The sequence below is a fragment of the Arachis hypogaea genome, chromosome 5 (genome assembly GCF_003086295.3).
Source record: "Arachis hypogaea cultivar Tifrunner chromosome 5, arahy.Tifrunner.gnm2.J5K5, whole genome shotgun sequence".
NCBI classification, from domain to species: Eukaryota; Viridiplantae; Streptophyta; class Magnoliopsida; order Fabales; family Fabaceae; genus Arachis; species Arachis hypogaea.
This window is the reverse complement of record NC_092040.1, coordinates 85,779,901-85,804,639: the sequence shown is the minus strand read 5'-3', so window position 1 is coordinate 85,804,639 and position 24,739 is coordinate 85,779,901. Positions and strand designations below refer to the sequence as shown.

The window sequence follows — 24,739 nt, the reverse complement described above, 5'->3', positions numbered from 1 at the left end:
ATACATAAGTGAAAGGTTCAGGCATGGCCGAATGGCCAGCCCCCCCAAAATGTGATCAATAGTCTCCTAAGATGAATAATTAAATAAAACTGAGACCAAAGATGTCTAATACAATAGTAAATTATCGTATTTATACTAGACTAGCTACTAGGGTTTACATGAATAAGTAATTAATGCATAAATCCATTTCCGGGGCCCACTTGGTGTGTGTTTCGGCTGAGCTTGATCTATCCACGAGCTGAGGCTTCTTTTGGAGTTGAACGCCAAGTTGTAACGTGTTTTGGACGTTCAACTCCGGATCGTTACGTGTTTCTGAGTTTTACTCCATACAGCAACATGGAACTGGCGTTGAGCGCCAGTTTTCGTCGTCAATTCCCGAATAAAGTATAGACTATTATATATTGCTGGAAAGCTCTGGATGTCTACTTTCAAAAGCCGTTGAGAGCACGCCATTTGGAATTCTGTAGCTCCAGAAAATCTATTTCGAGTGCAGGGAGGTCAGATTCCAACAGCATCAGCAGTCCTTTGTGAGCCTCCTATCAGAGTTTTGCTCAAGTCCCTCAATTTCAGCCAGAAATTACCTGAAATCACAGAAAAACACACAAACTCATAGTAAAGTCTAGAAATATGAATTTAACATAAAAACTAAGGAAAACATCCCTAAAAGTAGCTTGAACTTACTAAAAACTACCTAAAAACAATGCCAAAAAGCGTATAAATTATCCACTCATCACAACACCAAACTTAAATTGTTGCTTGTCCCCAAGCAACTGAAAATCAAATAGGATAAAAAGAAGAGAATATACTATAAATTCTAAAATATCAATGAATATTAATTCTAATTAGATGAGCGAGACTTATAGCTTTTTGCTTCTGAACAGTTTTGGTATCTCACTTTTTCCTTTGAAGTTCAGAATGATTGGCTTCTCTAGGAACTTAGAATTTTGGATGGTGTTATTGATTCTCCTAGTTAAGTATGTTGATTCTTGAACACAGCTACTTATGAGTCTTGGTCGTGGCCCTAAGCACTTTGTTTTCCAGTATTACCACCGGATACATAAATGCCACAGACACATGACTGGGTGAACCTTTTCAGATTGTGACTCAGCTTTGCTAGAGTCCCCAGTTAGAGGTGTCCAGGGCTCTTAAGCACACTCTTTTGCTTTAGATCACGACTTTAACCACTTGGTCTCAAGCTTTTCACTTGGGCCTTCATGGCACAAGCACATGGTTAGGGACAGCTTGGTTTAGCCGCTTAGGCCTGGATTTTATTTCCTTGGGCCCTCCTATCCATTGATGCTCAAAGCCTTGGATCCTTTTTACCCTTGCCTTTTGGTTTTAAGGGCTATTGGCTTTTTCTGCTTGCTTTTTCTTTTTCTTTCTATTTTTTTCGCAAGCTTTTGTTTTTCACTGCTTTTTCTTGGTTCAAGAATCAATTTCATAATTTTTCAGATTATCAATAACATTTCTCTTTGTTCATCATTCTTTCAAGAGCCAACAGTTTTAACATTCATAAACAACAAAATCAAAAATATGCACTGTTTAAGCATTCATTCAGAAAACAAAAAGTATTGTCACCACATCAATATAATTAAACTAAATTCAAGGATAAATTTGGAATTCATGTACTTCTTTGTTCTTTTGAATTAAAAACATTTTTCATTTAAGAGAGGTGAAGGATTAATGGAATTATTCATAACTTTAAGACATAGTTACTAAACACTAATGATCATGAAGTACAGACACAAAACATAGCTAAACATATAATATAAAAACTAAACAGCAGAAAAGTAAGAACAAGGAATGAATCCACCTTAGTGGCGTCTTCTTCTCGAAGGACCAACAATGTCCTTAAGCTCTTCTATGTCCCTTCCTTGCCTTTGTTGCTCCTCCCTCATTGCTCTTTGATCTTCTCTTATTTCATGGAGAATGATGGAGTGCTCATGATGTTCCACCCTTAATTGTTCCACATTGTAGCTCAAATCTTCTAGGGAAGTGTTGAGTTGTTCCCAATAGTTGTTGGGAGGAAAGTGCATCCCTTGAGGCATCTCAGGGATTTCTTGATGATGAGCTTCCTCATGCATCTCTTGAGATCCGTGGAGGGTCTCTCTTGCTTGCTCCATCCTCTTCTTGGTGATGGGCTTATCCTCTTCAATGAGGATGTCTCCTTCTAAGATAACTCCAGCTGAGTAACATAGATGGCAAATAAGATGAGGAAAAGCAAGCCTTGCCATGGTGGAGGACTTTTCGGCTATTTTGTAGAATTCATGGGAGATGACTTCATGAACTTCTACTTCCTCTCCAATCATGATGCTATGAATCATGATGGCCCGATCCATAGTAACTTCAGATCGGTTGCTAGTGGGGATGATGGAGCATTGAATGAACTCTAACCACCCTCTAGCCACAGGCTTGAGGTCCAGTCTTCTTAGTTGAACCGGCTTGCCTTTGGAGTCTCTTTTCCATTGAGCTCCTTCCACACATATGTCCATAAGGACTTGGTCCAACCTTTGATTAAAGTTGACCCTTCTAGTGTAGGGGCGTTCATCTCCTTGCATCATGGGCAAGTGGAATGCCAACCTCACATTTTTCGGACTAAAATCTAAGTATTTCCCCCGAACCATTGTGAGATAATTCTTTGGACTCGGATTCACACTTTGATCATGGTTCCTAGTGATCCATGCATTGGCATAGAACTCTTGAACCATTAAGATTCCGACTTGTTGCATGGGGTTGGTTAGGACTTCCCAACCTCTTCTTCGGATTTCATGTCGGATCTCCGGATACTCATTTTTCTTGAGTTTGAAAGGGACCTCAGGGATCACCTTTTTCTTTGCCAAAACATCATAGAAGTAGTCTTGATGGCTTTTGGAGATGAATCTTTCCATCTCCCATGACTCGGAGGTGGAAGCTTTTGTCTTCCCTTGTCCTTTTCTAGAGGATTCTCTGGCCTTAGGTGCCATTGATGGTAATGGAAAAACAAAAAGATTATGCTTTGACCACACCAAACTTAAAATATTGCTCGCCCTCGAGCAAGAGAAGAAAGAAGAGAAGAAGAAGAAGAAGAAAATATGGAGGAGAGTGAGGGAAGGTGTTTCGGTCAAGGTGTAGAAGAGGGGGTTTGTGTTATGTGAAAATGAAGTAGAATGGAAGGGTATATATAGGGAGGGGAGTGGGTGTAGTTTCGGTCATTTAGGGTGGGTTTGGGTGGGAAAGATTTTTGAATTTTGAAGGTGGGTGGGGTTTATGGGGAAGAGTGGATGGATGTGAGTGATGAATGGGGTAATTGAGAAGAGAGGTTGAGGTGATTGGTGAAGGATTTTTGGGGAAGTGTGTTTATTGGAAAGAGAGAATGAATGTTGAGAAGAGGGAAGAATATGTTAGGTGGGGATCCTGTGGGGTCCACAGATCCTGAGATGATCCTGTGGGATCCACAGATCCTGAGGTGTCAAGGATTTACATCCCTGCACCAATTAGGCATGTAAAATGCCTTTGCACACTATTCTGGTGTTTAAACGCCGAAGTGATGCACACTCTAGGCGTTCAACGCCCATGTGTAGCATGTTTTTGGCGTTGAACGCCAGTTCCATGCTTGTTACTGGCGTTCAGCGCCAGCTTTCCTCAAGGCATATTCCTGGCGTTCAAACGCCAGGATGTTGCTTGTTTCTGGCGTTCAGCGCCAGAAACATGCTCTGTTCTGGCGTTGAATGCCACCCAGATGCACCTTACTGGCGTTTAAACGCCAGTAAGTCCTTCCTCCAGGGTGTGATTTTTTTTGCTATTTTTGATTCTATTTTTAATTTTAGTATTTTTTCGTGACTCCACATGATCATGTACCTAATAAAAACACAAAATAACAATAAAATAAAATTAAAATTAGATATATAAAAATTGGGTTGCCTCCCAACAAGCGCTTCTTTAATGTCATTAGCTTGACAGTGGGTTCTCATGGAGCTTCACAGATATTCAGAGCATGATGAGGGCCTCCCAACACCAAACTTAGAGTTTGAATGAGGGGGCTTCTCAACACCAAACTTAGAGTTTGGTTGTGGCCTCCCAACACCAAACTTAGAGTTTGACTGTGGGGGCTCTTTTTGACTCTGTACTGAGAGAAGCTTTTCATGCTTCCTCTCCATGGTTGCAGAGGAAGGTCCTTGAGCTTTAAACACAAGGTAGTCCCCATTCAATTGAAGGACTAATTCTCCTCTGCTAACATCAATCACAGCTTCTGCTATGGCTAGGAAGGGTCTTCCAAGGATGATGCGTTCATCTTCTTCCTTCCTAATGTCTAAGATTATGAAATTAGCAGGGATGTAAAGGCCTTCAACCTTTACTAACACATCCTCTACTAATCCATAAGCTTGTCTTACTGACTTTTTTGCCAATTGAAGTGAGAATAAGGCAAGTTGTACCTCAATGATCTCCAGTTTCTCCATTACAGAGAGTGGCATAAGATTTATGCCTGACCCTAGGTCACACAGAGCCTTGTTAAAGGTCATGGTGCCTATGGTATAGGGTATTAAGAATTTACCAGGATCTTGTCTCTTTTGAGGTAGAGTTTTCTGAATCCATGTATCTAGTTCACTAATGAGCAAGGGGGATTCACCTTCCCAAGTCTCATTACCAAACAACTTGGCATTCAGCTTCATGATAGCTCCTAGATATTGAGCAACTTGCTCTCCAGTTACATCTTCGTCCTCTTTTGAGGAGGAATAGTTTTTAGAGCTCATGAATGGCAGAAGAAGATTTAGTAGAATCTCTATGGTCTCTATATGAGCCTCAGATTCCTTTAGGTCCTCAATGGGGAACTCCTTCTTGTTTGAGAGATGTCCCAGGGGGTCTTTCTCACTAGGATTTTCGTCCTTCTCCTCCCTTGTGCATTCGGCCATATTGATTACTTCAATGGCCTTGCAATCTCCTTTTGGATTCTCTTCTGTATTGCTTGGGAGAATACTGGGAGGAGTTTCAATGACTTTCTTACTCAGCTGGCCCACTTGTGCCTCCAGATTTCTAATGGAGGACCTTGTTTCACTCATGAAACTTAAAGTGGCTTTTGACAGATCAGAGACTAAGTTTGCTAAATTAGAGGGGCTCTGTTCAGAATTTTCTGTCTATTGCTGAGAAGATGATGGAAAAGGCTTGTTATTACTGAGCCTATTTCTTCCACCATTGTTAAAGCCTTGTTGAGGCTTTTGTTGATCCTTCCATTAGAAATTTGGATTATTTCTCCATGATGAGTTATAGGTGTTTCCATAAGGTTCACCCATGTAATTAACCTCTGCTATTGCAGGGTTCTCAGGATCATAAGCTTCTTCAGAAGCTGCCTCTTTAGTACTGTTGGATGCATTTTGCCATCCATTCAGACTTTGAGAGATCATGTTGACTTGCTGAGTCAACACTTTGTTCTGAGCCAATATGGCATTCAGAGTATCAATTTCATGAACTCCCGTCCTCTGAGGCGTCCCATTATTCACGAAATTCCTCTCAGAAGTGTACATGAATTGGTTATTTGCAACCATGTCAATAAGTTCTTGAGCTTCTGCAGGTGTTTTCTTTAGGTGAATGGATCCACCTGCAGAATGGTCCAATGACATTTTGGAAAACTCAGATAGACCATAATAGAATATATCTAATATGGTCCATTCTGAAAACATGTCAGAAGGACACTTTTTGGTCATCTGCTTGTATCTTTCCCAAGCTTCATAGAGGGATTCACCATCTTTTTGCTTGAAGGTCTGAACATCCACTCTAAGCTTGCTCAGATTTTGAGGAGGAAAGAATTTATCCAAGAAGGCCGTGACCAGCTTATCCCAAGAGTCCAGGCTATCTTTAGGTTGTGAGTCCTACCATGTTCTAGCTCTGTCTCTTACAGCAAAAGGGAAAAGCATGAGCCTGTAGACTTCACGATCTACTCCATTTGTCTTAACAGTCTCACAAATCTGCAAGAACTCAGTTAAAAACTGGTAAGGATCTTCAGATGGAAGTCCATAAAACTTGCAGTTTTGTTGCATTAAAGCAACTAGTTGAGGCTTAAGCTCAAAATTGTTGGCTCCAATAGCAGGAATGGAGATGCTTCTTCCATCAAATTTGGACGTTGGTTTTGTGAAGTCACCAAGCATTCTCCTTGCATTATTGTTGTTGGGTTCGGCTGCCATCTCCTTCTCTTGTTCGAAAATTTCAGAAAGGTTGCCTCTAGATTGTTGTAGTTTAGCTTTTCTTAGTTTTCTCTTCAGAGTCCTTTCAGGTTCTGGATCAGCTTCAACAAGAATGTCTTTTTCCTTGTTCCTGCTCATATAGGGAAGAAGAGAACAAGAAAAGAAAGAGGAATCCTCTATATCAAAGTATAGAGATTCCTTTATGTTAGTAAAAAAAAGGGCAGAGTAGTGAAGAAGAATGGGTAAGGATAGAGGTGGTGATCTGAGATGAAGAGAGATGAAGAAAAGTGTTAGTGAATAAATAAATAAATAGATAGAAGGAGAGATAGAGAATTTCGAAAATAATTTTGAAAAAGTGGTTAGTGATTTTCGAAAATTAAAGATAAGATATGATTAAAATTAAAATTTAAACAATTAAAAAGAATTTTTTTTGAAAGAGAGGGAGGTATTTTCGAAAATTGGAGGGGGAAAAGTAGTTAGGTAGTTTTGAAAAAGATAAGAAACAAATAAAAATTCAAATAGTTAGTTGAAAAAGATATTAAAATCAAATTTGAAAAGATAAGAAGATAAAAAGTTAGATAAGATATTTTGAAATCAAATTTTTGAAAAAGATAAAATTTTGAAAAAGATATGATAAAAAGATAAGATATAAAAGATATGATAAGATATGTTTGAAAAAGATTTAATTTTTAAAATTAAAATTAATTACTTTACTAACAAGAAACTACAAGATAAGATTCTAGAATTTAAAGATTGAACCTTTCTTAACAAGAAAGTAACAAACTTCAAATTTTTTAATCAATCACATTAATTGTTAGTGTAATTTCGAAATTTTTGAAATAAAGATGAGGAAGAGATTTTGAAAATATTTTGAAAAAGATTTTTAAAATTTTCGAAAAAAAGAAAAAAATGAAAAAGATATGATTTTTGAAAAAAAAAGATTTTTGAAAAGATAAGATTTTTAAAATTTGAAAATTTGACTTGACTTGTAAGAAACAACTAATTTTGAAAATTTTTAACTAAGTCAACTTCAAATTTTCGAAATTTTGAGAGAAAAAATGAAAAGATATTTTTTTTATTTTTGAATTTTTAATGATGAGAGAGAAAAATTAAAAATGTCATTTTTGTGTTTTTCTCTTTTCTTTATGGATCAAAACAAAGAATGCATGCAAGAACACTATGAATGTCAAGATGAACACCAAGAACACTATGAAGATCATGATGAACATCAAGAACATGATTTTGAAAGATTTTTGATGCAAACAAAACATGCAAGACATCAAACTTAGAAATCTTTAATGCATGGACTCTAACAAATAAAAAAATGCATATGAAAAACAACAAACAACACAAAACAAGAAAACATCAAGATCAAACAAGAAGACTTGTCAAGAACAACTTGAAGATCATGAAGAACACCATGAATGCATGATTTTTCGAAAAATGCAAGAAAAATTTTTTTAAGCATGCAATTGACACCAAACTTAAAAATTGACTCAAGACTTAAACAAGAAACACAAAATATTTTTGGTTTTTATGATTTTATGATTTTTTGGTATTTTCTTTATTTATTTTCGAAAATGTTCTTTAGAAAAACGAAAATAATAAAAAAATATTTTTGAAAGATTTTTTGAAAACTTTTTGAAAAGAAAATTACCTAATCTGAGCAACAAGATGAACCGTCAGTTGTCCATACTCGAAAAATCCCTGGCAACGGCGCCAAAAACTTGGTGGACGAAATTGTGATTCGTACACTTTGTACTTGTATGAAATTTAATTCGAGATAATAGCTCTTTACTATGTGTGGTCACAACTCCGTTCAACTAACCAGCAAGTGTACTGGGTCGTCCAAGTAATAAACCTTACGTGAGTAAGGGTCGATCCCACAGAGATTGTTGGTATAAAGCAAGCTATGGTCATCTTGTAAATCTCAGTCAGGCAGATTTAAATAAATTATGGAATTTGGAAAATCAAATAATAGTAAATAAACATAAAATAAGGATAAAGTTACTCATGTATTTCCATGATGGGAATTTCAGATAGGTGTATGGAGATGCTGTGCTCCTCCTGAATCTCTGCTTTCCTACTGCTTCATCCAATCCTTCTTACTCCTTTCCATGGCAAGCTGTATGTAGGGCATCACCGTTGTCAATGGCTACATCCCATCCTCTCAGTGAAAAAGGTCCAAATGCTCTGTCACAGCACGGCTAATCATCTGTCGATTCTCAATCAGGTTGGAATAGAATCCCTTGATTCTTTTGCGTCTGTGACTAACGCCCAGCCTTCAGGAGTTTGAAGCTCGTCACAGTCATTCAATTCCGGAATCCTACTCGGAATACCACAGACAAGGTTAGACCTTTCGGATTCCCATGAATGCCGCTATCAATTCTAGCTTATACCACGAAGATTTTGATTAAGGAATCCAAGAGATATGCGCCTGGTCTAAGGTAGAACGGAAGTGGTTGACAATCACGCGCGTTCATAGGTGAGAATGATGATGAGTGTCACGGATCATCACATTCATCAAGTTAAAGTGCAACGAATATCTTAGAATAGGAATAATTTTAATTGGATAGAAAATAATAGTAATTGCATTGAAACTTGAGGTACAGCAGAGCTCCACACCCTTAATCTTTGGTGTGTAGAAACTCCACCGTTGAAAATACATAAGTGAAAGGTTCAGGCATGGCCGAATGGCCAGCCCCCCCAAAGTGTGATCAATAGTCTCCTAAGATGAATAATTAAATAAAACTGAGACCAAAGATGTCTAATACAATAGTAAATTATCCTATTTATACTAGACTAGCTACTAGGGTTTACATGAGTAAGTAATTGATGCATAAATCCACTTCCGGGGCCCACTTGGTGTGTGTTTGGGCTGATCTTGATCTATCCACGAGCTGAGGCTTCTTTTGGAGTTGAACGCCAAGTTGTAACGTGTTTTGGGCGTTCAACTCCGGGTCGTGACGTGTTTCTGGCGTTTTACTCCAGACAACAACATGGAACAGGCGTTGAGCGCCAGTTTACGTCATCAATTCCCGAATAAAGTATGGACTATTATATATTGCTGGAAAGCTCTGGATGTCTACTTTCCACCACCGTTGAGAGCGCGCCATTAAGAGTTCTGTAGCTCCAAAAAATTAATTTTGAGTGCAGGGAGGTCAGATTCCAACAGCATCAGCAGTCCTTTGTCAGCCTCCTATCAGAGTTTTGCTCAAGTCCCTCAATTTCAGCCAGAAATTACCTGAAATCACAGAAAAACACACAAACTCATAGTAAAGTCTAGAAATGTGGATTTAACATAAAAACTAATGAAAACATCCCTAAAAGTAGCTTGAACTTACTAAAAACTACTTAAAAACAATGCCAAAAAGCGTATAAATTATCCGCTCATCAATGGCTATCCTTCTGTAACAAGGGAGAGTAAGCATGCAGAGCTTCTCTCAGTACAGAGTCAAACAGAGCCCCCACAATCAAACTCTAAGTTTGGTGTTGGGAGGCCACAACCAAACTCTAAGTTTGGTGTTGAATCCCTACAACCAAACTCTAAGTTTGGTGTTGGGACAATACAACATTGACCTGATCATCTGTGAGGCTCCATGAGAGCCCACTGTCAAGCTATTGACATTAAAGAAGCGCTTATTGGGAGGCAACCCAATTTTTATTTATCTAATTTTATTTTTATTTTTTATTTTATTGTTCTTTTATGTTTTATTAGGTTCATGATCATGTGGAGCCACGAAAAAAATATTAAAATTAAAAACAGAATCAAAAACGGCAGAAGAAAAATCACACCCTGGAAGAAGGACTTACTGGCATTTAAATGCCAGTAAGGAGCATCTGGCTGGTGTTCAACGCCAGAACAGAGCATGGATCTGGCGCTGAACGCTAGAAACAAGCAACATTCCGGCGTTCAAACGCCAAGAATGCACCCTGAGGAGAGCTGGCACTGAACGCCAGAAACAAGCATGGAACTGGCGTTCAATGCCAGAAATATGCTTCATATGGGCGTTGAACGCCCAGAACATGCATCACTTCGGCGTTTAAATGCCAGAATTGCATGGAAAGGCATTTTACATGCCTAATTGGTGCAGGGATGTAAATCCTTGACACCTCAGGATCTGTGGACCCCATAGGATCCCCTCACTATATAAACCCCTCCATTCTTCTTCATTTTCACACAACACAAACCTCTCTTCTCCTTGGCCGAATACACCTCTCCCCCTCTCCTCCATATTTTCTTCTTCTTCTTCTTCTCTTCTTTTATCTCTTGCTCGAGGGCGAGCAATATTCTAAGTTTGGTGTGGTAAAAGCATAGCTTTTTTTTTTTGTTTTTCCATAATCATTGATGGCACCTAAGGCCGGAGAATCCTCTAGAAAAGGGAAAAGGAAGACAAAAGCTTCCACCTCCGAGTAATGGGAGATGGAAAGATTCATCTCCAAAGCCCATCAAGACCACTTCTATGATGTTGTGGCCAAGAAGAAGGTGATCGCCGAGGTCCCTTTTAAGCTCAAGAAAAATGAGTATCCGGAGATCCGACATGAGGTCCAAAGAAGAGGTTGGGAAGTTCTAACCAACCCCATCCAACAAGTCAGAATCTTAATGGTTCAAGAGTTCTATGCCAATGCATGGATCACTAGGAACCATGATCAAAGTAAGAACCCGAACCCAAAGAGTTATCTTACAATGGTTCGGGGGAAATACTTAGATTTTAATCCGAAAAATGTGAGGTTGGCGTTCAACTTGCTCATGATGCAAGGAGATGCACGCCCCTACACTAGAAGGGTCAACTTTAATCAAAGGTTGGACCAAGTCCTTATGGACATATGTGTGGAAGGAGCTCAATGGAAAAGAGATTCCAAAGGCAAGCCGTTTCAACTAAGAAGACTGGACCTCAAGCCTGTGGCTAGAGGATGGTTGGAGTTCATCCAACCTTCCATCATCCCCACTAGCAACTGATCTGAAGTTACTGTGGATCGGGCCATCATGATCCATAGCATCATGATTGGAGAGGAAGTAGAAATTCATGAGGTTATCTCCCTTGAATTCTACAAAATAGCTGATAAGTCCTCTACTTTGGCAAGGCTAGCTTTTCCTCATCTTATTTGCCATCTATGTTACTCAGCTGGAGTTATCATAGAAGGAGACATCCCCATTGAGGAGGACAAGCCCATCACTAAGAAAAGGATGGAGCAAAGAAGAGAGCCCACTCATGGAACCTGGTGGACGAAATTGTGATAAAAGAGTTTCAAGCATTGGTAGAGAAGTTCACAACTCCGTTCAACTAACCAGCAAGTGTACTGGGTCATCCAAGTAATAAACCTTACGTGAGTAAGGGTCGATCCCACAGAGATTGTTGGTATGAAGCAAGCTATGGTCACCTTGTAAATCTCAGTCAGGTAGATTAAAATAGTTTATGGGTTTTCGAATTTTAAAGAAGAAATAATAAAAGGGATAGAAGACTTATGCAGATTCATTGGTGGGAATTTCAGATAAGCGAAGGGAGATGCTGTATGGCTCAAGGACGCCTGCTCTCCTACTGCTTCTACTCAATCCTTCTTACTCCTTTCCATGGCAAGCTTTGTATAGGGGTTCACCATCAGCTGTGGCTACTTTCATCCTTTCGGGAAAATGATCCTATGCGGTTGTCAGTCGCACGGCTAATCGTCTGGAGGCATCACCCATGGTTGATGGCTACATCCCATCCTCGCAGTGAAAACTAATGCTCACGCACTCTGTCACAGTACGGCTAATCACCGGTTGGTTCCCGCTCCTACTGGAATAGAATCCCTTGATTCTTTTGCGTCTGTCACTAACGCCCAGCAGGTTACAAGTTTGAAGCACGTCACAGTCATTCATTACCGGAATCCTACTCGGAATACCACAGACAAGGTTAGACTTTCCGGATTCCCAGGATCCTACTCGGAATACCACAGACAAGGTGAGACTTTCCGGATCCTCATAAATGCCGCCATCTATCTAGCTTATACCACGAAGATTCTGTTGGGGAATCTAAGAGATACGCATTCAAGCTCTGTTGCATGTAGAACGGAAGTGGTTGTCAATCACGCGCGTTCATAAGTGAGAATGATAATGAGGGTAATCTGACTCATAACATTCATCATGTTCTTGGGTACGAATGAATATCTTGGAATAAGAATAAGAGAGATTTGAATAAAAGAAAATAGAACTTCATTAATACTTGAGGTACAGCAGAGCTCCACACCCTTAATCTATGGTGTGCAGAAACTCCACCGTTGAAAATACATAAGCAAAAGGTTCAGGCATGGCCGAATGGCCAGCCCCCCTAACGTGATCAATGATCTCCTAGGATGAAGAATAAAACAAAACTGAGACCAAAGATGTCTAATACAATAGATAAATGTCCTATATATACTAGACTAGCTACTAGGGTTTACATGAGTAAGTAATTGATGCATAAATCCACTTCCGGGGCCCACTTGGTGTATGCTTGGGCTGAGCTTGATTAATTCACGAGCTGAGGCATCTCTTGGAGTTGAACTCTGAGTTATGACGTGTTTTGGGCGTTCAACTCCGGATAATGACGTTTTTCTGGCGTTTAACTCCAGACAGCAGCGTGTACTTGGCGTTCAACGCCAAGTTACGTCGTCATTCTTCGAATAAACTATGGACTATTATATATTGCTGGAAAGCCCTGGATGTCTACTTTCCAACGCCGTTCAGAGCGTGCCAATTGCAGTTCTGTAGCTCCAGAAAATCCATTTCGAGTGCAGGGAGGTCAGATTCCAACAGCATCAGCAGTCCTTTTGTCAGCCTTCTTCAGAGTTTTGCTCAAATCCCTCAATTTCAGTCAGAATTTACCTGAAATCACAGAAAACACACAAACTCATAGTAAAGTCCAGAAATGTGAATTTATCATAAAAACTAGTGAAAACATCCCTAAAAGTAGCTTAAACTTACTAAAAACTATATAAAAACAATGCCAAAAAGCGTATAAATTATCCGCTCATCACAACACCAAACTTAAATTGTTGCTTGTTCCCAAGCAACTGAAAATCAAATAGGATAAAAAGAAGAGAATATACTATAAAGTCCAAAATATCAATGAATATTAATTTAATTACATGAGCGGGACTTGTAGCTTTTTGCTTCTGAACAGTTTTGGCATCTCACTTTCTCCTTTGTAGTTTAGAGTGATTGGCATCTCTAGGAACTTAGAATTTTGGATAGTGTTATTGACTTTCCTAGTTAAGCATGTTGATTCTTGAACACAGCTACTTATGAGTCTTGGCTGTGGCCCTAAGCACTTTGTCTTCCAGTATTACCACCGGATACACAAATGCCACAGACACATAACTGGGTGAACCTTTTCAGATTGTGACTCCGCTTTGCTAAAGTCCCCAGTTAGTGGTGTCCAGAGCTCTTAAGCACACTCTTTTGCTTTGGATCACGACTTTAACCATTAAGTCTCAAGCTTTTCACTTGGACCTTCATGACACAAGCACATGGTTAGGGACAGCTTGATTTAGCCGCTTAGGCCTGGATTTAATTTCCTTGGGCCCTCCTATCCATTAATGCTCAAAGCCTTGGATCCTTGCTTTTTAAAATTTTCGCCATTTTTTTTTCAAGAATCAATTTCATGATGTTTTTCAGATCATCAATAACATTTCTCTTTGTTCATCATTCTTTCAAGAACCAACAATTTTAACACTCATAAACAACAAGATCAAAAATATGCACTGTTCAAGCATTCATTCAGAAAACAAAAAGTATTGTCACCACATCAATATAATTAAATTAAATTCAATAATAATTTCGAAAATTATGTACTTCTTGTTCTTTTGAATTAAAACATTTTTCATTTAAGAGAGGTGAAAGACTAATGGATTTTATTCATCGCTTTAAGGCATGGTTACACACTAATGATCATGAAGTAGAGACACAAAACATAGATAAACATAATACTTAAAAACCGAAAACAGAAAGAAATAAAGAACAAGGAATGAATCCACCTCTAGTGGCGTCTTCTTCTTGAAGGACCAATGATGTTCTTCAACTCTTCTATGTCCCTTCCTTGCCTTTGTTGCTCCTCCCTCATTGCTCTTTGATCTTCTCTTATTTCTTGGAGAGTGAGGGCGTGTTCATGGTGTTCCACCCTTAATTGTTCCACATTATGGCTCAAATCTTCTAAGGAGGTGCTGAGTTGCTCCCAATAGGTGTTGGGAGGAAAGTGCATTCCTTGAGGCATTTGTTGATGATGAACTTCCTCATGTTCTTCTTGAGGGCCGTGAGGAACTTCTCTTGTTTGCTCCATCCTTTTCTTGGTGATGGGCTTGTCTTCTTCAATGGAGACATCTCCATCTATGATAACTCCAGCTGTGTAACAAAGATGACATATAAGGTGGGGGAAGGCTAGCCGTGCCATGTATGAAGGCTTGTCAGCTATTTTGTAGAGTTCATTGGAGATGACTTCATGAACTTCCACTTCCTCTCCAATCATGATGCTATGAATCATGATGGCCCGATCCACAGTAACTTCAGATCGGTTGCTTGTAGGGATGATGGATCTTTGGATGAACTCCAACCATCCTCTAGCTACAGGCTTGAGGTCCAGTCTTCTTAGTTGGACCGGTTTGCCTTTGGAGTCTATTTTCCATTGGGCGCCTTCCACACATATATCCCTTAGGACTTGGTCCAACCTTTGATTAAAGTTGACCCTTCTTGTGTAGGGGCGTTCATCACCTTGCATCATGGGTAGATGGAATGGCAACCTCACATTTTCCGGACTGAAATCTAAGTATTTCCCCCGAACCATTGTGATATAGTTCTTTGGATTCGGGTTCATACTTTGATCATGGTTCCTAGTGATCCATGCATTGGCATAGAACTCTTGAACCATCAATATTCCGACTTGTTGCATGGGGTTGGTTATGACTTCCCAACCTCTTCTTTGGATTTCATGTCGGATTTCCGGATACTCATTCTTTTTGAGCTTGAAAGGGACCTCGGGGATCACCTTCTTCTTTGCCACAACATCATAGAAGTGGTCTTGATGGCTTTTGGAAATGAATCTTTCCTTCTCCCATGACTCGGAGGTGGAAGCTTTTGCCTTCCCTTTTCCTTTTCTTGAGAAAATTCCGGTCTTAGGTGCCATTGATGGTGATGAAAAACAAAAAGCTTAGGCTTTTTACCACACCAAACTTAAAATTTGCTCGTCCTCGAGCAAGAAAGAAAAGAAGAGTAGAAGAAGAAGAAGAGAATATGGTAGAGAGGGAGGGAAGTGGGTTCGGCTATGTGGGAGAAGAAAGGGGTTGTGTTGTGTGAAAATGAAGAAGAATGGAAGGGTATTTATAGGGAGAGGGGAGGGTTAGGTTTCGGCCATTTTGGGTGGGAATGGGTGGGAAATTGAATTTGAATGTTATGAAGGTAGGTGGGGTTTATGGGGAAGAGTGGGTTGATGTGAATGGTGAATGGGGTAATTGGGAAGAGGAATTGAGGTGATTGATGAAGAATATTGGGAATTGTGACATGGGGTATTCAAATCACAAAAATAGGATTAGGAGGTAAGGTGGGAATATGGTAGGTGGGGATCCTGTGGGGTCCACAGATCCTGAGGTGGGGATCCTGTGGGGTCCACAGATCCTGAGGTGAAAAGAAATACCATTCCTTCACCATATAGGCATGTAAATTGCCTCCATGCATCATTCTGGCGTTCAAGCGCCCATTGGTGCATGTTCTGGGCGTTAAACGCCCATGTAATGCATGTTTCTGGCGTTGAACGCCAGTTTCATGCATGTTTCTGGCGTTCAGCGCCAGATTGTCCTCTGTGTGCACGTCCTGGCGTTAAACGCCAGGTTGTTGCTTGTTTTGGGCGTTCAGCGCCAGAAAGATGCTCTGTACTGGCGTTGAACGCCAGCCAGATGCATCTTACTGGCGTTGAACGCCAGTCTGCGCTACCTCCAGGGTGAAAAAAATTTTTTCTTCTGTTTTTGACTCTGTTTTTAATTTCTTTGATTTTTTTGTGACTCCTCATGATCATGTACCTAATTCAACACAAAAATAACACTAAAACAAAATAAAATAAAATTAGATAAATAAAATTGGGTTGCCTCCCAACAAGCGCTTCTTTAATGTCAATAGCTTGACAGTGGCTCTCATGGAGCCACAAGATGATCAGATCAATTTAGTGTGTTGTCTCCACACGAAACTTAGAGTTTGGATATGGAATTTGAACACCAAACTTGGAGTTTGGTTGTGGCCTCACAACACCAAACTTAGAGTTTGACTGTGTGGGTTCTTCTTGACCTTGAACTGAGAGAAGCTCTTCATGCTTACTCTCTTCTGTCACAGAGGGATGGCCATGTGCATTAAACACAAGGTAGTCCCCATTCAATTGAAGGGCTAACTCTCCTCTGTTGACATCTATCACAGCTTCTGCTGTGGCTAGGAAAGGTCTTCCTAGGATGATGGATTCATCATCTTCCTTCCTAGTGTCTAGGATTATGAAATCAGCAGGGATGTAAAGGCCTTCAACCTTTACTAGCACGTCCTCTACTATTCCATAAGCTTGTCTCATTGACTTATCTGCCAATTGTAATGAGAACAAGACAGGTTGTACCTCAATGATTCCCAGCTTCTCCATTACAGAGAGTGGCATCAGATTTATCCCTGACCCAAGATCACATAGAGCTTTTTCAAAGCTCATGGTGCCAATGGTGCAAGGTATTAAGAACTTGCCAGGATCTTATTTCTTTTGAGGTAGAGTTTTCTGAATCCAAGTATCCAGTTCACTAATGAGCAAGGGAGGTTCACTTTCCCAAGTCTCATTACCAAACAGCTTGGCATTCAGCTTCATGATAGCTCCTAAGTATTGAGCAACTTGCTCTCCAGTCACATCTTCATCCTCTTCAGAGGATGAATATTCTTCAGAGCTCATGAATGGCAGAAGGAGATTTAATGGAATCTCTATGGTCTCTAGATGAGCCTCAGATTCCTCTGGATCCTTAATAGGAAACTCCTTCTTGCTTGAAGGACGTCCCAGGAGGTCTTCCCCACTAGGATTTTCGTCCTCCTCCTCCCTAGTGTATTCGGCCACTTTGATCAAATCAATGGCCTTGCACTCTCCCTTTGGATTCTCTTCTGTATTGCTTGGGAGAACACTGGGAGGAGTTTCAATAACTTTCTTGCTCAGCTGGCCCACTTGTGTTTCCAGATTTCTGATGGAAGATCTGGTTTCATTCATGAAACTAAAAGTGGCCTTTGACAGATCAGAGACTATATTGGCTAAATTAGAAGTGTTTTGTTCAGAATTCTCTGTCTGTTGCTGAGAAGATGATGGATATGGCTTACTATTGTTTAGCCTATTGCGTCCACCATTATTAAAGCCTTGTTGAGGCTTTTGTTGATCCTTCCAAGAGAAATTTGGATGATTTCTCCATGATGGGTTATAGGTATTTCCATATGGTTCACCCATGTAATTAACCTCTGCCATGGCAGGGTTCTCAGGATCATAAGCTTCTTCAGAAGCTGCCTCTCTAGTACTGTTGGATGCATGTTGCAATCCATTCAGATTTTGAGAGATTATGTTGACCTGTTGAGTCAACATTTTGTTCTGAGCCAATATGGCATTCAGAGCATCTATTTCAAGAACACCTTTCTTCTGAGGGACCCCATTATTCACGGAATTTCTCTCAGAGGTATACATGAACTGGTTGTTTGCAACCATGTCAATGAGTTCTTGAGCCTCTTCAAGCGTTTTCTTCAGGTGAATAGATCCACCTGCAGAATGGTCCAATGACATTTTCGAAAATTCAGAGAGACCATAATAGAATATATCTAATATGGTCCATTCTGAAAACATGTCAGATGGACATCTTTTGGTCAACTGCTTATATCTTTCCCAAGCTTCATAGAGGGATTCACCATCTTTTTGTTTGAAGGTTTGAACATCCACTCTCAGCTTGCTCAGCTTTTGAGGAGGAAAGAATTTATCTAAGAAGGCAGTGACCAGCTTATCCCAGGAGTCCAGGCTATCCTTTGGTTGTGAATCCAACCATATTCTAGCTCTGTCTCTTATAGCAAAAGGGAAAAGCATGAGTCTGTAGACCTCAGGATCAACTCCATTGGTCTTTACAGTCTCACAGATCTGCAAGAACTCAGTTAAAAACTGATAAGGATCTTCAGATGGAAGTCCATAAAACTTGCCGTTTTGTTGCATTAATGCAACTAATTGAGGCTTAAGCTCAAAGTTATTGGCTCCAATGGCAGGAATGGAGATGCTTCTTCCATCAAACTTGGATGTCGGCTTTGTGAAGTCACCAAGCATTCTCCTTGCATTATTATTATTATTATTTTCGGCTGCCATGTCCTTCTCTTGTTCGAAAATTTCTGAAAGGTTGTTTCTGGATTGTTGTAATTTAGCTTCTCTTAATTTTCTCTTCAGAGTCCTTTCAGGTTCTGGATCAATTTCAACAAGAGTGTCTTTTTCCCTGTTCCTGCTCATATGAAAGAGAAGAAAACAAGAAAAGAAAGAGGAATTCTCTATGTCACAATATAGAGATTCCTTTATGTTAGTAGAAGAAGAAGGGGGTAGAAGAATGAAGAGGGTTGGATTCGGATTTTTTGATGAAGGGAGGTGAAGAGAAGTGTTAGTAATTAAATAATTAAATAGAAGAAGAAGAGAGAAGAAAAATTTCGAAAATAATTTTTGAAAAAGAGGTTAGTAATTTTCGAAAATCAAAGACAAAATATGATTAAAATTAAACTTTAGAACAAAAAAAGAATTTTTGAAAAAGAGAGAGGTATTTTCGAAATTTAGAGAGGGAAAAGTAGTTAGGTGGTTTTGAAAAAGATAAGAAACAAACAAAGAGTTAGTTAGTTGATTGAAAACGATTTGAAATCAATATTTAAAAAGATGAGAAGATAAGAAGTTAGATAAGATATTTTGAAATCAAATTTTGAAAAAGATAAAAAAAATTTTTTTTGAAAAAGATAAGATAAAAGATAAAAAGATATATTTGAAAAAGATATTTGAAAAAGATTTAATTTTAAAAATTACTTAACTAACAAGAAACTACAAGATAAGATTCTAGAATTTAAAGATTGAACCTTTCTTAACAAGAAAGTAACAAACTTCAAATTTTTGAACCAATCACATTAATTGTTAGCTTAATTTTCGAAAATTTGATATAAAAGATAAGAAAAATATTTTGAAAATATTTTGAAAAATAATTTTTGAAATTTTCGAAAATTATATAAAAAAAAAGAAAAAGATATGATTTTTGAAAAAGATTTTGAAAAGATAAGATTTTTAAAATTGAAATTTTGACTTGACTTGTAAGAAACAACTAATTTTAAAAATTTTTTGACCAAGTCAACCCAAAATTTCGAAAATTTTAGAGGAAAATAAGGAAAAGATATTTTTTTGATTTTTGAATTTTGAATTATGAAAGAGAAAAACAACAAAAATACTCAATGCATGAAATTTTTAGATCAAAACAATGAATGCATGCAAGAATGCTATGAATGTCAAGATGAACACCAAGAACATTTTGAAGATCATGATGAACATCAAGAACATTATTTTGAAAAATTTTTGATGCAAAGAAAACATGCAAGACACCAAACTTAGGAATCTTTAATGCATGAAAAATATGAATGCAAAAATGCACAAGAAAAACAACAAAAGATACAAAACAAGAAATCATCAAGATCAAACAAGAGGACTTATCAAGAACAACTTGAAGATCATGAAGAACACTATGAATGCATGGGATTTTCGAAAAATGCAAGAAAAATTTTAAAAGCATGCAATTGACACCAAACTTAAAAATTGACTCAAGACTCAAACAAGAAACACAAAATATTTTTGATTTTTATGATTTTCTAATTTTTTTGTATTTTTATTAATTTTTTTTTCGAAAATATAGTTTGTAAAAACGAAAAATAAAAGAAAATTTTTGAAAAAGATTTTTGAAAAGAAAAGTACCTAATCTGAGCAACAAGATGAACCGTCAGTTGTCCATACTCGAACAATCCCCGGCAACGGCGCCAAAAACTTGGTGGACGAAATTGTGATAAAAGCGTTTCAAGCATTGGTAGAGAAGTTCACAACTCCGTTCAACTAACCAGCAAGTGTACTGGGTCGTCCAAGTAATAAACCTTACGTGAGTAAGGGTCGATCCCACAGAGATTGATGGTATGAAGCAAGCTATGGTCACCTTGTAAATCTCAGTCAGGCTGATTAAAATAGTTTATGGGTTTTTGAATTTTAAAGAAGAAATAATAAAAGGGATAGAAGACTTATGCAGATTCATTGGTGGGAATTTCAGATAAGCGAAGGGAGATGCTGTATGGCTCAAGGACGCCTGCTCTCCTACTGCTTCTACTCAATCCTTCTTACTCCTTTCCATGGCAAGCTTTGTATAGGGGTTCACCATCAGCTGTGGCTACTTTCATCCTCTCGGGAAAATGATCCTATGCGGTTGTCAGTCGCACGGCTAATCGTCTGGAGGCATCACCCATGGTTGATGGCTACATCCCATCCTCGCAGTGAAAACTAATGCTCACGCACTCTGTCACAGTACGGCTAATCACCGGTTGGTTCCCGCTCCTACTGGAATAGAATCCCTTGATTCTTTTGCGTCTGTCACTAACGCCCAGCAGGTTACAAGTTTGAAGCACGTCACAGTCATTCATTACCGGAATCCTACTCGGAATACCACAGACAAGGTTAGACTTTCCGGATTCCCAGGATCCTACTCGGAATACCACAGACAAGGTGAGACTTTCCGGATCCTCATAAATGCCGCCATCTATCTAGCTTATACCACGAAGATTCTGTTGGGGAATCTAAGAGATACGCATTCAAGCTCTGTTGCATGTAGAACGGAAGTGGTTGTCAATCACGCGCGTTCATAAGTGAGAATGATAATGAGGGTAATCTGACTCATAACATTCATCATGTTCTTGGGTACGAATGAATATCTTGGAATAAGAATAAGAGAGATTTGAATAAAAGAAAATAGAACTTCATTAATACTTGAGGTACAGCAGAGCTCCACACCCTTAATCTATGGTGTGCAGAAACTCCACCGTTGAAAATACATAAGCAAAAGGTTCAGGCATGGCCAAATGGCCAGCCCCCCTAACGTGATCAATGATCTCCTAGGATGAAGAATAAAACAAAACTGAGACCAAAGATGTCTAATACAATAGATAAATGTCCTATATATACTAGACTAGCTACTAGGGTTTACATGAGTAAGTAATTGATGCATAAATCCACTTCCGGGGTCCACTTGGTGTATGCTTGGGCTGAGCTTGATTAATTCACGAGCTGAGGCATCTCTTGGAGTTGAACTCTGAGTTATGACGTGTTTTGGGCGTTCAACTCCGGATAATGACGTTTTTCTGGCGTTTAACTCCAGACAGCAGCGTGTACTTGGAGTTCAACGCCAAGTTACGTCGTCATTATTCGAATAAACTATGGACTATTATATATTGCTGGAAAGCCCTGGATGTCTACTTTCCAACGCCGTTGAGAGCGCGCCAATTGGAGTTCTGTAGCTCCAGAAAATCCATTTCGAGTGTAGGGAGGTCAGATTCCAACAGCATCAGCAGTCCTTTTGTCAGCCTTCTTCAGAGTTTTGCTCAAATCCCTCAATTTCAGTCAGAATTTACCTGAAATCACAGAAAAACACACAAACTCATAGTAAAGTCCAGAAATGTGAATTTATCATAAAAACTAGTGAAAACATCCCTAAAAGTAGCTTAAACTTACTAAAAACTATATAAAAACAATGCCAAAAAGCGTATAAATTATCCGCTCATCAGAACCCAAGAGACGCATGAGGAAGCTCATCACCAAGAAATCCTGGAGATGCCTCAAGGGATGCACTTTCCTCCCAACAACTATTGGGAACAACTCAACACTTCCTTAGAAGATTTGAGTTACAATGTGGATCAATTAAGGGTGGCACATCAAGAGCACTCCATCATTCTCCATGAAATTAGAGAAGATCAAAAAGCAATGAGGGAAGAGCAACAAAGGCAAGGAAGGGACATTGAAGAGCTTAAGGACATCATTGATCCTTCAAGAAGAAGACACCACTAAGGTGGATTCATTCCTTGTTCTTGTTTTTTCTGTTTTTCGTTTTTACTATGTTTTATGTCTCTACTTCATGATCATTAGTATGTAGTAACTATGTCTTAAAGCTATGAATAAATTCCATAAATCCTTCACCTCTCTTAAATGAAAAATGTTTTTAATTCAAAAGAACAAGAAGTACATAAATTTCGAAAATTGTCCTTGAATTTAGTTTAATTACATTGATGTGGTGACAATACTTTTTGTTTTCTGAATGAATGCTTGAACAGTGCATAATTTTGATCTTGTTGTTTATGAATGTTAAAATTGTTGGCTCTCGAAAGAATGATGAACAAAGAGAATGTTATTGACAATCTGAAAAATCATGAAAATTGATTCTTGAAGTAAGAAAAAGCAGTGAAAAAGCAAAAGCTTGCGAAAAAAAGTGGCAAAAAAATTAGAAAGAAAAAGAAAAAGCAAGCAGAAAAAGCCAATAGCCCTTAAAACCAAAACGCAAGGGTAAAAAGGATCCAAGGCTTTGAGCATCAATGGATAGGAGGGCCTAAGGAAATAAAATCCAGGCCTAAGCGGCTAAATCAAGCTGTCCCTAACCATGTGCTTGTGGCATGCAGGTCCAAGTGAAAAGCTTGAGAATGAGTGGTTAAAGTCATGATCTAAAGCAAAAAGAGTGTGCTTAAGAACTCTGGACACCTCTAATTGGGGACTTTAGCAAAGCTAAGTCACAATCTGAAAAGGTTCACCCAGCTATGTGTCTGTGGCATTTATGTATCTGGTGGTAATACTGGAAAACAAAATGCTTGGGGCCATGGCCAAGACTCATAAAAGTAGCTGTGTTCAAGAATCAACAAACTTAACTAGGACAATCAATAACACTATCTGAAATTCTAAGTTCCAATAGAAGCCAGTCATTCTAAACATCAAAGGAAAAAGTGAGATGCCAAAACTGTTCAGAAGCAAAAAGCTACAAGTCCCGCTCATCTAATTAGAATTAATATTCATTGATATTTTGGGATTTATAGTATATTCTCTTCTTTTTATCCTAATTTATCTTCAGTTGCTTGGGGACAAACAACAATTTAAGTTTGGTGTTGTGATGAGCGGATAATTTATACGCTTTTTGGCATTGTTTTTAGGTAGTTTTTAGTATGATCTAGTTACTTTTAGGGATGTTTTCATTAGTTTTTATGCTAAATTCATATTTCTAGACTTTACTATGAGTTTGTGTATTTTTCTGTGATTTCAGGTATTTTCTGGCTGAAATTGAGGGACTTGAGCAAAACTCTGATAGGAGGCTGACAAAGGACTGCTGATGCTGTTGGAATCTGACCTCCCTGCACTCAAAATTGATTTTCTGGAGCTACAGAACTCCAAATGGCGCGCTCTCAACGGCATTAAAAAGTAGACATCCCGAGCTTTCCAGCAATATATAATATTTTATACTTTATTTGTAATTAAACGACGTAAACTGGCGCTCAACACCAGTTCCATGCTGCATTCTGGAGTCAAACGCCAGAAACACGTCACGAACCTGAGTTGAACGCCCAAAACACGTTACAACTTGGCGTTCAACTCCAAGAGAAGCCTCAGCTCGTGGATAGATCAAGCTCAGCCGAAGCACACACCAAGTGGGCCCCGGAAGTGAATTTATGCATCAATTACTTACTTCTGTAAACCCTAGTAGCTAGTTTAGTATAAATAGAACTTTTTACTAGTTTATTAAAAGTTTTGGACTATCTAGTTCTTTTGACCATTCGGTCTTTCATGGGGGCTGGCCATTCGGCCATGCCTGGACCTTCATCACTTATGTATTTTCAACGGTGGAGTTTTTACACACCATAGATTAAGGGTGTGGAGCTCTGTTGTACCTCAAGTTTTAATGCAATTACTACTATTTTCTATTCAATTCGACTTATTCTTATTCTAAGATATTCGTTGCACTTCAACATGATGAATGTGATGATCTGTGACACTCATCATCATTCTCACCTATGAATGCGTGACTGACAACCACTTCCGTTCTACCTTAGACCGGGCACATATCTCTTGGATTCCTTAATCAGAATCTTCGTGGTATAAGCTAGAATTGATGGCGGCATTCATGGGAATCCGGAAAGTCTAACCTTGTCTGTGGTATTTTGAGTAGGATTCCAGAATTGAATGACTGTGACGAGCTTCAAACTCGCGATTGCTGGGCGTGATGACAAACGCAAAAGAATCAAGGGATTCTATTCCAACATGATCGAGAACCGACAGATGATTAGCCGTGCTGTGACAGAGCATTTGGACCATTTTCACTGAGAGGATGGGATGTAGCCATTGACAACAGTGATGCCCTACATACAGTTTGCCATAGGAAAGAGTGACAAAGATTGGATAAAAGCAGTAGGAAAGTAGAGATTCGGAAGGAACACAGCACCTCCATACACTTATCTGAAATACCCATCATTGAATTACATGAGTAACTCTATCTTTATTTTCTGTTTAAATTTATTA

The 24,739-nt window shown here is 38.8% G+C and overlaps 2 non-coding genes across 2 annotated transcripts; both read left to right on the top strand.

Annotated features, from left to right (window-relative positions):
* Positions 1-5,652: 5,652 nt before the first annotated feature.
* Positions 5,653-5,756, top strand: LOC112804485 (small nucleolar RNA R71). Its single transcript, XR_003203099.1, has one exon. It is a non-coding gene; the product is annotated as a small nucleolar RNA R71 (small nucleolar RNA).
* A 12,240-nt stretch (positions 5,757-17,996) lies between these two features.
* On the top strand, positions 17,997-18,100 carry LOC112804313 (small nucleolar RNA R71). The gene has a single exon (XR_003202925.1). It is a non-coding gene; the product is annotated as a small nucleolar RNA R71 (small nucleolar RNA).
* Positions 18,101-24,739: the final 6,639 nt, after the last annotated feature.